The sequence below is a fragment of the Eleutherodactylus coqui genome, chromosome 4 (genome assembly GCF_035609145.1).
Source record: "Eleutherodactylus coqui strain aEleCoq1 chromosome 4, aEleCoq1.hap1, whole genome shotgun sequence".
Classification (NCBI taxonomy): Eukaryota; Metazoa; Chordata; class Amphibia; order Anura; family Eleutherodactylidae; genus Eleutherodactylus; species Eleutherodactylus coqui.
The window spans coordinates 129,276,556-129,290,398 of record NC_089840.1 but is presented as its reverse complement, the minus strand read 5'-3'; the positions used below and the strand labels follow the sequence as shown (position 1 = coordinate 129,290,398).

Sequence of the window (13,843 nt, the reverse complement as noted above, 5' to 3'; positions counted from 1 at the left end):
TTTGTGTAGTGTTTAAGTGTAGTGTGTGGTGCACGTCTGCTTAACTGTAGTGTGTAGTGCACGGCTGCTGAAGGCAATGCGCGTGCACGCTGTGTAGTCACGTGGTGCCGAAGAGCCAATCAGGTGGCTCTAATCAGCAGCGCTGCTTAACCTAAGCGTAAACTGCTAATATGCGTCCCCCAGAGGTCTTACATGACATCATGCGGGACATAGATAGTAAAAAACATAATTATATGCATAAGTAAAACAAAATTCCAGAATAAAACAACAATACATACAAACGAAAGAAAATAACCTAAAACCGACGCCAACCAAAAAAGTCGCATGTAAGCGCCCTGTAATCCGAAACCATACATGTTATATATCAAAACGTTCGAAACAAAATGAGGAATGCGTTCCTATACTTTATTTTAATGTAAACATACTAATTTAAAAAAATAACAAAAAATGTTAAAAAATTATTTTTTTGAGCTTTTTACACCCAATAAAACTAAAAAATGGGGGGAAAAAGTCAGTGAAAAAGATATTTAAAAAATAGCCCCATATGTCACGGAAAAAAACACAGCAAAAACAATTTTGGTAGCTAAAGGAAAAAAAATAGGGTAGTAAAACCACCACATGGGTAAAATCCCTAAAAAGTGTCTGGTCCTTGAGGTACAAAACAGCTTGGTCCTTAGGGGGATATATTACAAATCTCAGATGGGTTTCCCCGCTATACTGCAAGAATTTGGTATAGCCAGGTTAGTAATTAACTTGCATAAGACAGAAATTCTGAACATTACACTCCCAACATTGGAAATTATGCAACTTAAACCCCTGTTCCCATTGAATTGGTGGGAGGACCACATCAAATACCTAGGGTTTTTCCTTTCCCTTGACCGAGAAAAAATACTTGACTTGAATTTTGAGCCCATATTTTCCTCTATAGCAAAAGATTTAGAAAGATGGTGTCCGCTGACCCTCTCCTGGTTTGGTAGAATCAATACCACTAAATTGAATTCCCTTCCTAAACCCCTTTACCTTTTTTAAACACTGCCTATACAGATTCCACAAAATTATTTTATGAAACTTTGAAAGGCAGTTACACACTTTGTATGGGGAGGGTCAAAGGCGCTTCTCAGCTACAGATTGCTTGCTCAGCAAAAAGAGAGAGGTGGGGCGGGTTTACCAGATTTGCTCCTCTACTATAGATCTGTGATCTTTAAGACTGTCTTAGATCTGGTGCACGGGGAAGGGGGAGTCTTCCAAATTGTGGGTCAAACTGGAACAAAGCTATGCCCTGGGTCGGGTTCAGGGAATTTTTTGGTTGAGCGGAGGATTGGAACAGCGGACATCAGGGTTTCCCCTTTAATGGGTTCCCTCCTGAAGATTTGGGACAGCTTCGTGCATCGGGTGACCTGATTACGGTATCAGGTCCTTGGACGTCTCTGATAGGAAACCCAGATTTCCCTTAGGGAGACACAGGACTACCACTACTGGACAGACTGGGTGCTCAATTACCTGTGTGGGATCTGGTCAATGAGGAGGGACTTCACCACTTGGGTGAGGGGGAACCAGTGGCAGGTGCGTGGTTTTAATACCTCCAGTTGGGCCACTTTATACGAGCTCTGGGACCAATCTTAGATCTGACTACTCCATCCACCCCCTTTGAGGACATGTGTGAGAGCTCTTGGTGGACAAAGAGAAAGATCTCTGTGTTCCATAGTATCTTGGTAGATGGGGAGAATTGGGATACGGGGAGGGGTCCCAGAAGTCTTAAGAAAAAAACTGGGATGAACTCTGGCCGAGGAGGAATGAGCCAAAGCCTTGTGCCTCACTCACAAGATGACGGCCTCCGGTAAATCTTTGACTTAGAGTTCTCTGACGCTGGCTCCTAATATTGCTCTTCTATTAATCTTGCTGGGGCCCATTGGAGCTAGCAAGAGGAATATTCTCTGATTTTTCCTCCTGGCAATGAGAACAGTGATCCCTCGACTCTGGAGATTCCAGGGCTCCCTGACAAGATTGAATTGGGTAACGGCTCTGGATGAAATAGGCCATATGGAGGCGTTAAGGGCCAGGGATGATGATACTTTGCTTATCCCGGAGGGGACATGCACAAACAGCGGCAGAGTAGCAGAACACGCTGGCAGCGCTCCTGCATGAAAAACGATCGGCCTCCTACAGCCAATCAGGCACTGGGGGGGTGTACTTACTGTCAAGCAACCTCACAGTTGTGTCCACCCACCAATTCCGGTGGCGTCAAGGTACAACAATACCTTCTCCTCTCCCTCTTACCCTCACCTCTTGGTTAGTGTGAACCTGGAACAGAAATGCACAGTGTCTCCTTGGATGTGTTATTCTGAAGCACTGCAGCATTTCACAATCAGCACACTAAAGTTTGACTTTGAGCGGAGCTTTCAGTCAAAGAGGCAGGCCGCACCAGTGTCTCTCCATTTACATCATGTTAACTGACAGTTGTCTTCCTATATTCAAGAGGGGAGAGACCCGTCAATCTTCTGTACATGCTGCAGATGGGGAGAAGCCTGCGTTGCCCACATCTTTGACTCAGAGCTCCATTCCAAGTAAAACTTTAAAGTATGTTTATTCTGATGCCACACATCCAAGAGTTCACTGTACATATCAGCCCTCGGTCCATGCTGCCCGAACCCAGTAACAGATTCCATTTAAAAAAGGGAGCACATCAAGTAATGTTTATTAGTGAATCACTGGTAAAGCAATTACAAAATTAAAACAATTCAAAGCTGGGACTTCAAGTTGAAGTAAATGTCTACTTGTGAACACCATATTGTTGTCTTTTAACTAAATAGATGTGAAATTGTGTGGTCATTTATTTCATATATTTGCTATGTGTATAATATATCTTTATAGTAGTGATAGCTCTGTTTGCATTATACAGAGCTCAAAAGCCTATACCCACTACTAGGGAAAGCCTACAAGCATTCTGCATACAGTTTATACATTTAAAGGGGTTGTCCCAATTCTAACTGTTTTGCTGCAGAAAGCAGACAGCTCTGTACATTGCTTAGTGGTCTGGGTTAGTATTGCAGGCTAAGTACTACTGAAGTGAATGGGACTCAGCTTGCAATACTAACTGAGGCCACTACACAATGTATGGAGCTGTCTGCTTCCTGCAGCAAAACGCCTAGAAGTGGGACAACGTCTTTAATTCTGTTGCTATGCAGGGAATTTGGAGAACTGTAACAGAAACACAGAGTTTCAATCGCTAGGAACATACACTAAGAAATTAATCAGGTCAAAATGTCGAGTTTATTATATATTTTCTGTACAAATCTTCATTCTTTCAACTGCAACCTACTGGTCGTCAGCAACAGGAAGTCACATATTGCAATTACACGTGCATTTGTGTATGTACCAATAACTCAAGTTTGTAATAGTTCACATTCACTGATATTGTTCTGCATAGTAGCTAAAAAATGAACTCGAATTTCCTATTATTAGTATGTTAAGACCAAATGTATAATCTAACTGCAGGCCATTGTTGCTTCTACTTTAGTATTTAGCTTTGGTGCATTTTGCTTTGACATGTAGGAAGAAACAGTTCATACTGTACTTCAATAAATGATTTTCCATTAATAAATACACAAAGTACTTGCTTGGAATTCTAATATATCCATACACATTTCTGTGTGTATGGCAAACCTTTGTTAATATCACAATTGTTTTCTCAGCATCCACTATAGCATATAGTGCAAAACATCAAGATTTTTCCAAACAACAAACTCCACCAAAAATAGCACAATAGCATTTTTCCCATTTCACATCACTTAGAAAGTTTTTAAAGTTTTTCATTGCATTATATGGAATATTAAATGGTACCACTGAAAACACAATTCGTCCCACCAACAACATTCCCTCATATGGCTATGTTGATGTAAAAAAAAAAAAAAATGGCCATGTCGTCAAAGGGTTTAGTGTTCTGTAGCACCAAGTGTAAAAAGGAACAAGTAAGCTTATTTGTACACCCTAGACTGTACTGCAACCACTAAGCTTATTGTGCCACCAAATGTAGACTGCAGCCATGAAGTATATTGTGTCTAATAATATGAACTGTAACCATCAGTTGTACTGTGCCACTGCTGTGTGCAGAAAGTAGGTATTTATTTGGTCTACAATCATAGTCTGTGATCGTTTCTTTAAAAGAACTTTAAAGCTACTTTTTGCACTCTAGACTCATTATTTTTTGCTTTATGACCATAAGATTCATCTTTAATGTTTCTACCTTTTTTAGTAGTCTATGAGTGAAAAAAGCCACCACAAACATTACGCATAGAGTATGCTACGTTTTGGGAAACAGACCAACACTGAAAAAACACAAAAGGCATTTTTTGCTTAATTACTTTATAAATCTGACATTCAGGCTAAACATCATCTTCTATATATTTGTCAATGTCTGTTTGTTTGCTTGTTTGTTGGAGCCTCACGCACAAACTGTATGACCAATTGACATCAAATTTTGCACACAGTGTAATCTCGACCCAGAGAAAATTATAGGCTTAAAAAAAAATAGAAATGTTGTTGTCTTGGCAACCTTATTTGCATTTTTTTGCCTTTGCATGAATTTTAATGCAGCAACCACCAAATTTGCTTTCACCAACGGATTCTACGTACTTGATTTAGTTTTCCTACGTAATTCCCACTAGAAGAGTCAGGTTGAGCGCTAACAATTTGTGTTTTAGGACTGCTTTTTAGCCCCAGTCTAACCCTGGTGGAGGCACCAATCATTTGCCCATTTTGTCCTTCCTAATTCCGCCTTGGATGTCAGTGTGGATAACAGTTTGCAAAAATTGAAATGTCCCCAAACAGGAATAAATGAAGTAAATTGATGAACACCGGCCCTCATTTATCTAAACTGTCTAACAGGAAATCAACAAACAGTAAAAAACTATTTTTGGTGCCCAGAGCAACCAATCACAAAGCAGCTTTTGTTTTACCTCAGCACTAAGAGGATTAAAAGCTGTTGCCTATAGCAACCAATCACAGCACATCTTATATTTTATTTCAGCAGTATAATATGTGGCAACCAATCACGATGCAGCTTTCATTTTACCTCAGCAGAAAAACAAATGAAAGCTGAACTATGATTGGTTGGTATTGGCAACAAAAAATGCCAAATTTTGTTAGAGCACTGGTTTCAAACTTGCTTAACCTTGACAACAAATTAATCCATATCCTGTTCCTACCTGTTCTGATTGAACACAGTGTGTGGTCCGTCTTATCAGCTCTTCTGCTGAACAATGGATTTCATGCTGAACTAAAAATCATCGTTGAGCAGAAAAGTGAAACCTGGGCACATTTGCACCCAATAATTATCGCTCAAAAGCCATCTTTTGAGCAATAATTATTGAGTGTAAAAGGGCCTTTACTGTAGTTTTTCCACACACAAAGGCATGTTTATTTGAACACTGGAAGAAAACCACAATGATTAAAAACGGCTAATTAGTCAAATTAGTTCCACATGTATTCTTTTTCCTGCACAATTACACAGTGTTTCATGCATCTCTTTGTGCATTTAGCACACATTTGTGCATCCCGATTGACTTCTATGGGGAATTTTGCTGTCCAAATGCATAGGAAAATAGAGCATGCTGGGTTTTTCATTGCGTGATGGAAATACACAGGAAAAATAAGCGAATTTGAATAAACTCATTGTAATCAATAGGTTCTATTCTCTGCGTATTGCACGCACAAATTTTGCTTGTGCAAATACGCTTGTGTGACACCGGCCTAAATTCCTGGTTCACCCATTTATTGTATTGTTTGTTCTTTTTAGTTCTCATTCCCAGGCACATTCCAAACCCCTTAATATACCCTGTACCAAACATTAACCCCCTCTTCTACCACAGAACACAGGCAATGGAAACGCTACCCTAAACCCCCAAATTTAGTGATATTAACCCTTACACTTCCTTAGGCCAACAGAAGTTTCAATTAGTATGAAATATTTTTTCCTATTTTATGTTGTCTAAACCCGGTGCATCACATAGTCAGGTATGTTGTATAGTCCAAAAAATACAAGACTGAAAAATGCTTAAAACAGAAGACTTCTTGCAATCGAATAAGCATAATAAAATAAATATTATTTACATTACTTCTTGTACCTCTCAGGTTTGTACTGCTGGGATCTGTTGTTCTACAGGTTTCCAGGTGCACACCTTCTCAGCTGTGACATAATTGAGCTGGCTGGGTGTGGAGTTCCTCCAGCCAGCAAATCCCCACATATAAATACCAGCTCCTCTGGTAGAAGATGCTGGTCATTTTACTCATTTTGTTCTATTCCCACTCAGAGCTGGGTGTTATGCATGTTAGTCTGAAGTGTTTCTCTCACCTTCCCTGAGAACAGTCTGGACACCTGTAGTCCCTGTCTGCATCTTATGTGGACCCTCTTCTCCTTTGACAGGTGCGATTTCCAGACGTCTGATGTCACGTGTGGTCAGATGGGTGATTCCTGAAATAGTTTCCTGTATGTCAGCATGGTGACTGACTATCCCCTTGGTCTGAGGACACTTGGACTAGCTATGATTTACTAGTTTTATGCCTGTGAGTTCGAAGTGGAGTTTCTGTTCTGTGTGGTATGCATTACCTGGTCTGTTGGTGTGAACAGTGACCTGTTTTGTATGTTTGTGCAGGTAGCCAGACATGTGCTGTATGCGCAGTCCTGTTCTGTGTGGTATGCATTACCTGGTGTGTTGGTGTGAACAGCTACATGTTCATTGGGTCTGTGCAGGTGGCCAGACATGTGGTGTATGAACAGTTGTGTTTTGTGTGTGTGAACAGTGTCATGTTCTCTGTTTGGTGCATCTCTCCAGGCTCCTAATCAGAAAAAGCCAGGTCCCAGATGAAGACAGTGAGGCCGTCCTTACTAAAGCGCCTACCCCGCTTTTAGGCAGGGGTGCCCCACTTTCCCTGATTAGGTTTTCTTCCATCTTTGCTTGGAGTGGTGTAATTTGTCCTTCTAAATACTATGTGAGTGTATTAGGGCATCTTGTGTCCGTGCTGATGCGCGGTGCTTTAGTGTGCCGCACGGACGTAACAGTACCATAATTCCTTGTTCTGATGGATCTTGGGGCTTTTACCCACTAGCATTTTTTATAACGCTGCGATATTGCTGCATTTTTTTTCAATGGGACTTTCTAATGTTAAAATTGCATTGCACAAAAATCGCAAATACACAAACTTGCCATTTTTGTGCGATGCGATTTTAACATTAGAAAGTCCCATCGAAAAAACCACAGCAATATCACAGCTTTAAAAAAAACGCTTGTAGGTAAAAGCCCTTAAAGGAGATGTCCCGCGCCGAAACGGGTTTTTTTTTTTTTAACCCCCCCCCCCCGTTCGGCGCGAGACAACCCCGATGCAGGGGTTAAAAAAACCACCCGCACAGCGCTTACCTGAATCCCGGCGGTCCGGCGTCTTCATACTCACCTGCTGAAGATGGCCGCCGGGATCCTCCGTCTTCGTGGACCGCAGCTCTTCTGTGCGGTCCACTGCCGATTCCAGCCTCCTGATTGGCTGGAATCGGCACGTGACGGGGCGGAGCTACACGGAGCCGCTCTCTGGCACGAGCGGCTCCATAGAAGACTGCTGAAGACCCGGACTGCGCAAGCGCGGCTAATTTGGCCATCGGAGGCCAAAAATTAGTCGGCACCATGGAGACGAGGACGCTAGCAACGGAGCAGGTAAGTAAAAAACTTTTTATAACTTCTGTATGGCTCATAATTAATGCACAATGTACATTACAAAGTGCATTATTATGGCCATACAGAAGTGTATAGACCCACTTGCTGCCTCGGGACATCTCCTTTAACTGATAAACACTGTATATGCTTTAGGTACAATTATCTAGTATTCTTTATCCATCATCATGACAGAATAATCATTATAATTAATCTTCTCAAGAACAATCTGTCAAAGTTTGATTAAAATCCAACCTGATAAATGGTTCAACTACTTTATATCAAAATTTGCTCAACAGTTAACCAAATACCGGTACATTACAGACCAATTTCTGGTTTCCATTCAATGCAATGAATGATAATACTTTTTGTTTTCTTAATTTACGCCTATTTCACTGACAAAGTTACATTTATTTTATCGTTCTACTCCGTTTCCAAAAACAACTTAAATTTTCTATATAAAGTTCAGTCAGATTATCCAATTTCCTCAAACAGCTATAATAAGATGTAACATTTTTTCTCAACAAGAAACAAAAATATACAAATCATAAGTTTCCTCAGCAAAATTATGAGCCAAGCAAAATGGCTGTGTGCTTTGCATTGATGGTCCTTAGTCACATGTGGGCTGAATCCGGCCTACCACCTCATTTTATGTGGCCCCCGAAGTCTGCTGCATGTAAAACCCTGAATCAGTTTTTTTACATGCAGCGCCACATCAGAAGGACTTCTAAGTTTGACAGGAGTCCCTGTGCGATCCAAAGGAGTCTTCCTCCACCCACTTGTCCTCTCTCTGTGAGGCAGCAAGCCTACATATCTTGGAGTTAGAGCCACAGTGCGCTGCTGTCATCAATGTGCCAGGTGGCATGATTATTTCATCCCTGGTTGTAGGAAGAGCAGCCAGGAAGCCGGGAGCCACTGAGTGCTTTGGAGAACAGTCAGCACTTCCATAATTTGGTAATTTAGTGCATAAACTGGCTACAGCAGGCTTTCTGGGGGCGCTTACCTATAAAGCACCGTAGGGGGCTTTCTGTGTAATTAGTATTAATAAAAAGCCCTATGCTGCTTTATAGGTATGGGTGTTTATCAACTGGGAAAAGTTACATACCTACTGGGAGCACCTGATTATTGGAGGGGAATTACCTATATACTAGGGGCATTCCGAAGGAAGGAATTACTTACCTACTGGGGTCACTTACATAATGGGGGGCTACCTACCCACCTTCACCCCCATGTAATACATTTAGCCCTCCCCCATCTGACCAGGGCACCAAGGGAGGCATTATTTGGGACACATCTCAGTGCTAAAGAGGTGGAAGGGGTTGGCTAATATCCAAGGTGGTCCTAAAGGACATCTTGGTCATTTACTTAGGTGGTGCACCATAACATTTCTGGTGGAACAATGTGAATCCCAAAATGTCCAACAAGAGAAAAATTTATGCAGAAGTAAAGCAATTTAATGAAAGATGGGAAAGTGAATAAAAGTTTGTGCTTCAAGGAGAAAAACTGGTATGCCTGTAACAGATAGAAATGCCTAAAAGTGCATTTAGACTGATCACTTATTGTTCAGAAAATCATTCAATTGAGCAAAACCGAACGATATGGTTCAGTTTAAACGTGAGCGAACGACTGAACAACATAGGAGAATCGTGCGGTTCCCGTTCGTTGTTCAATTTCAGCCGGCATGAGAATCAGCGCCGGCTCATTCACTTATCGTGCAGGTATAGGAATGTGAAAAACTGAACAGTTAGTGCACGAGGACTGTAACGAGAATCGTGCAGTCTAAATAGGCCGTCCAAGCGTGAATAGGTTGGTGATGACGTCCCCAGCTCATTCGCTCGGGCAAACGAGAATCACGAGAGTCTCGTTGTGTCTAAAAGGGCCATATGATTTTTGCTTAATGAAATCTGAACCAGCTTGTGCTTGAGTGTCAATACGCCATACACTATTACTGGTCATAATTTAATTAATGTTCCTGATGTTGCCACAAATCTTTACAAACACATATAACATGTAGTTCAAAAATGGACAGACGTGTTGGACCACAATCAAGATTAAGGCTGGATTCACACATGCAATTTTTGATGCAGTTTTATTTTTATTTCAGCCAAACCATAAGCATAAAAGACGTAGGGTCCATTCACACAGACGTATGCAATTTCTGTCCGTGAAATATGCAAGTGTTTTTGCTGCGTGTATATGTGCGTATTTGGTGCGTATGCATAACGCAAGAAGGCCCAGTTGATGTCACTATTTTTTTAACCGCTGTCTCCTACCAACATGTGTAAAAACACATTGATTATGCATGCAACTACGTATTTGCTGCGTTTTTATGTGATCCCATAGACTTGTATGGGTGATTTCGGTGCATGTTATGGGCCAAAATAGAATAAGGTACGATTTTTTTTTATGCACGTAAAAACACGTCTGAATAACCAAATGTTCACCGTATTACGTGCATTAAAAATACGTGTGTGATACAGACCAAAGTTACGCCCATGTGAACGTGTCCTTAGAATAAGTCCTCATAGTCAGAAATGTTGTGGATTTTTCTAGTGGGAAGGGGATTTGAGGATCAGCCATGTGGATAATATTTGAACAAATCTTATTCACATGCTGCAGAATTTTCCACACAAAGTGACCTGCAGTGCGGCCTTTAGGGTGGCTTCACACGACTGTGTGCATACATAGGTGGGTACATAGGTGCGCACCCCGGTATGCGCAAAAACACACGTGTATGAAGGTCCATGCATTGCCCTCAATGGAGCCGCGTTGCTGCCGGCACCCCTGAAGTGATTTTTAGGGAAGAGCTCAAAGCATAAGCTCTACCCTGAAAAACATCCCTTTTAGTGTAAAAAAAAAAAAAAAAAAAAAAAAAATATATATATATATATATATATATATATATATATACTCACCTCTCCGCCGCTGCCGTATAAATATTCCTGACGGGAGTTCTCTTGTCATTGAACACTGTGACAGCACTGTCACAGTGATCAGTGCCAAGGGGACTCCCCTCAGGGAGTAAAGAATCCCTTGCCACAGCTGTTACAGTTGTGACAGCTGTGGCAAAGGATCGCAATGTTCTCCCATTGCTTTCAATGGGACCAGCACTTTTGCAGTCCCATTGAAAGCAATGGGCTGCTGCAAGCCCTGCAGGAATTTTCGTGGAAGGGCTTTAAATATAAGCCCTTCCCTGAAAAATCATCCCTAGAATGTGTTAAAAATAGAAAAATATATACTCACTGATAAACAATTATGGTGTGCCAGAAGACCATTGTATTTAATAGAGCCGCTAGCAGCAGCCGCGGCTTCATTGAAGACAATGCTTGCATTCCCTATGGTGCACGCATGTCCTATCTTTGCAGGCTCACGCCTGTAAAGCACGGACGTGTGCACCCACCATAGGGAATGCATTGGTTCTAACAGAAGTGTGTTTTTGTGCGTGCACGCACAAAAACACACTTGTGTGAAGCCACCCTTAGGCTTAGAGCAACACATACTACGAGACATGTCACACAGCAAAGATCACAATGTCACCCTGCCTGTACGGTATCACTTGTAATGTAAGTGAATGTGGTTTCATTGCGACTCAGAAGTTGCCACAACCTAACTCTTGCAAGAAATTCCCTAGGTCTTCTTGTAAGATTGTGGTCATAGTCGGGGCAACTTGTAAGTTGCAATGTGACCACATTACAAGCGATGCAGACAGTGTGACATGTGTCATAGTCAAAGTCACCATGTAGCCTAGGCTCAAAAGCTGCAACTTACCAATTTCTTCTGTGGATTCTCATCATGGATTTCACACTTTTTAATGCCTAATGATGAAATCTAGCCAAATCCACATTACACATCCAGATTTTGTTGCAGATTCACTGTGGATTTGTGGATGTACCCTAATACGTTTTTTTTACATCCACTCCTGTGTTTAGTTCAAAAATTGCACCAAGCCCTGCATATGTGAGTCCAGGCTTAATAGACAATTTCAATCTACACTATCCTACCAAAAGTAACTTGACACCTTAGCAAGAATCAAAAGTAATATTTATTCCCATATGTTACCGTAATACTTAGTGGGGCTCCTTTAGCCCTAATGACATTGCATACTCTCCATAGCATACTGAGGGCTCAGTCACACGAGCGCATCAGGGCGCCAATGCGCCCGTCTTTTTGCATGAAGAAGACGGCCTCACTGCAGGTGCGGACGACTCTCCGCAGCACCAGAAGAAAGAACACATGACCGGCAATGGAGCCAGTCATGTGTTCTTTCTCCGCACCAGCAGTGCGGCCGTCTTATTCTGCAGTTAGACGGGTGCATCGGCGCCCGGATGTGCCCGTGTGACTGAGCCCTCAGTGCGTTGTGCCAACAGATAAGTATGGCGGAGGTTCCATTATAGTCTGGGATTTTTACTTGGCATGGTCTCGATCTCTTGGTTGTAGAACCATGAACATGTAGGTATACCTTGACATTCTAGACAATAAGGTGCTGCTGACAATGTGGTAATACTCTGGGAATGGTCAGCCATACTTCCTACAAGACAACGCGCCTTGTCACAAGTCCAGCTCTGTTTGAGGATATGGATATTCCACAATTTGACCAGCTGCACAGATTCCCAACGTGAATCCTATTGAACATCTTCTTTGAGAGAATTTGACAGATGTTTGCAGGGTGAATGTAGGGAAATACCAACTAAAGTATAGCAGATGTTAGTAGAAAGTATACCACAGAGAGTATCCAATGTTAAGTCAAAAAAGGCCCAACTAAGTGTTAACATATCTGAATAAATGTTACTTTTGATTTTTGTCCAGGTGTCCAAATATTTTTGATAGGATAGTGTACAGCAATGGAGAAAATAGCAGAAAAATACGTATCCAGAAATTTAACAAATGTAGCGAATTAATACGTATTTTAAATTGTAAGTGAAATTTACTAAGAGAGTTTATGAGTTCTAAATTGCAGAATATAATCAGCACTATTTCTAATAGGCCCTATAGGCCCACATTGACATTACGGTTTGGACATACTCTACAATATAACATGCTTGAGAAAGAAAAACAACATTTATGATGCGCACACAAGTCACCAACCACAATAGCCGTTTTTTTTCTAGGTAATTTTACTAATTCTACACAAACATCCAATCATTATCTTTCTGCTCAAATCAAAGCTTTTTACTGATTGGCTACTGCAGGCCTGTATGTATGCAGTATGTAATACAAAGTTAATGCAGTAAATTGAGTCCTACTTGGATACATGCGAGCATCATTGTAAAATCTGTTTTACAACAGTTTATGTAGATGGATCGCATATGAATTAGATAAGAAAAAATACAATAAGAGAGTGAGATATTAATTACAGAAATAAAAATACATTCTCCTTATAGCATAGTCTCTCTACTCTGGAATCACTGCTCAAGAATTTTTTTGCAAAAAAACAAAAGTTCAAAAAATTAATTTTCAAAGTCTTAGATTAAAACAAACTAAGAAGAAAGTTATTTTCGATATGTTTTATGCATGTTTTAAATTGCTACAAAGAGCAGCGTACTTACATACAGCTTGGGTGAGCCCTGGTATCTCCAGATGTAGGCACCACTGCAAGTTTGGAAGTCTAATTAAGCCTGATGTCTTTCTCCTGGCTATTTATCAGTCTCTGTGCATATAGTCAGGCTCCAGACGCTCTGCAGAGCCCACAGCTTCATCAGCCCTCTCTATAATCTCACACACCAACTTCCCACACAGCCCTCCCTCAGGTCACTGCAAGGGCAGCGAAACAGACATAAATCAAATAATAAGTGGATGGTTGGGGACAGAGGCTACAGGGACCTAAGCGTCACACATTCCCATAGTCCCTTTGCTTAGAATGAAGAAATAGTTACGCTCTTTTACCCAATTGTTGCAAAACTTCAACCCACAATGCTAAAACACTGAACGTTTTATGAAGAGATAATGGTTAAAGAGTGTGGTAGTGGGATCGGTCAACGGAATGATTGCTCATCATTCTCTATACAGTAGGTAAATATACAAATTCAATCAGTATGTACTACATGCAGGGCAGTCTACAGCTCATTCATTTCAATTCATCACTCAAATTGGGGATTTTTAAGGAATGAACACAAGAAGCTACTTTGTGATGAATATGGATTTATTTA

At 41.1% G+C, this 13,843-nt stretch overlaps 1 protein-coding gene across 1 annotated transcript in view; it reads right to left on the bottom strand.

The window, feature by feature from the left end:
• The window catches only part of LOC136626528 (bile acid receptor-like), a 68,311-nt gene extending 55,032 nt beyond the window's left edge, over positions 1–13,279 (bottom strand). Inside the window, exon 1 of the mRNA XM_066601583.1 lies at positions 13,244–13,279. The gene's annotated coding sequence lies outside the window, so the exon portion shown is untranslated. The remainder of the gene's footprint in view (positions 1–13,243) is intronic.
• Between the last annotated feature and the right edge of the window lie 564 nt (positions 13,280–13,843).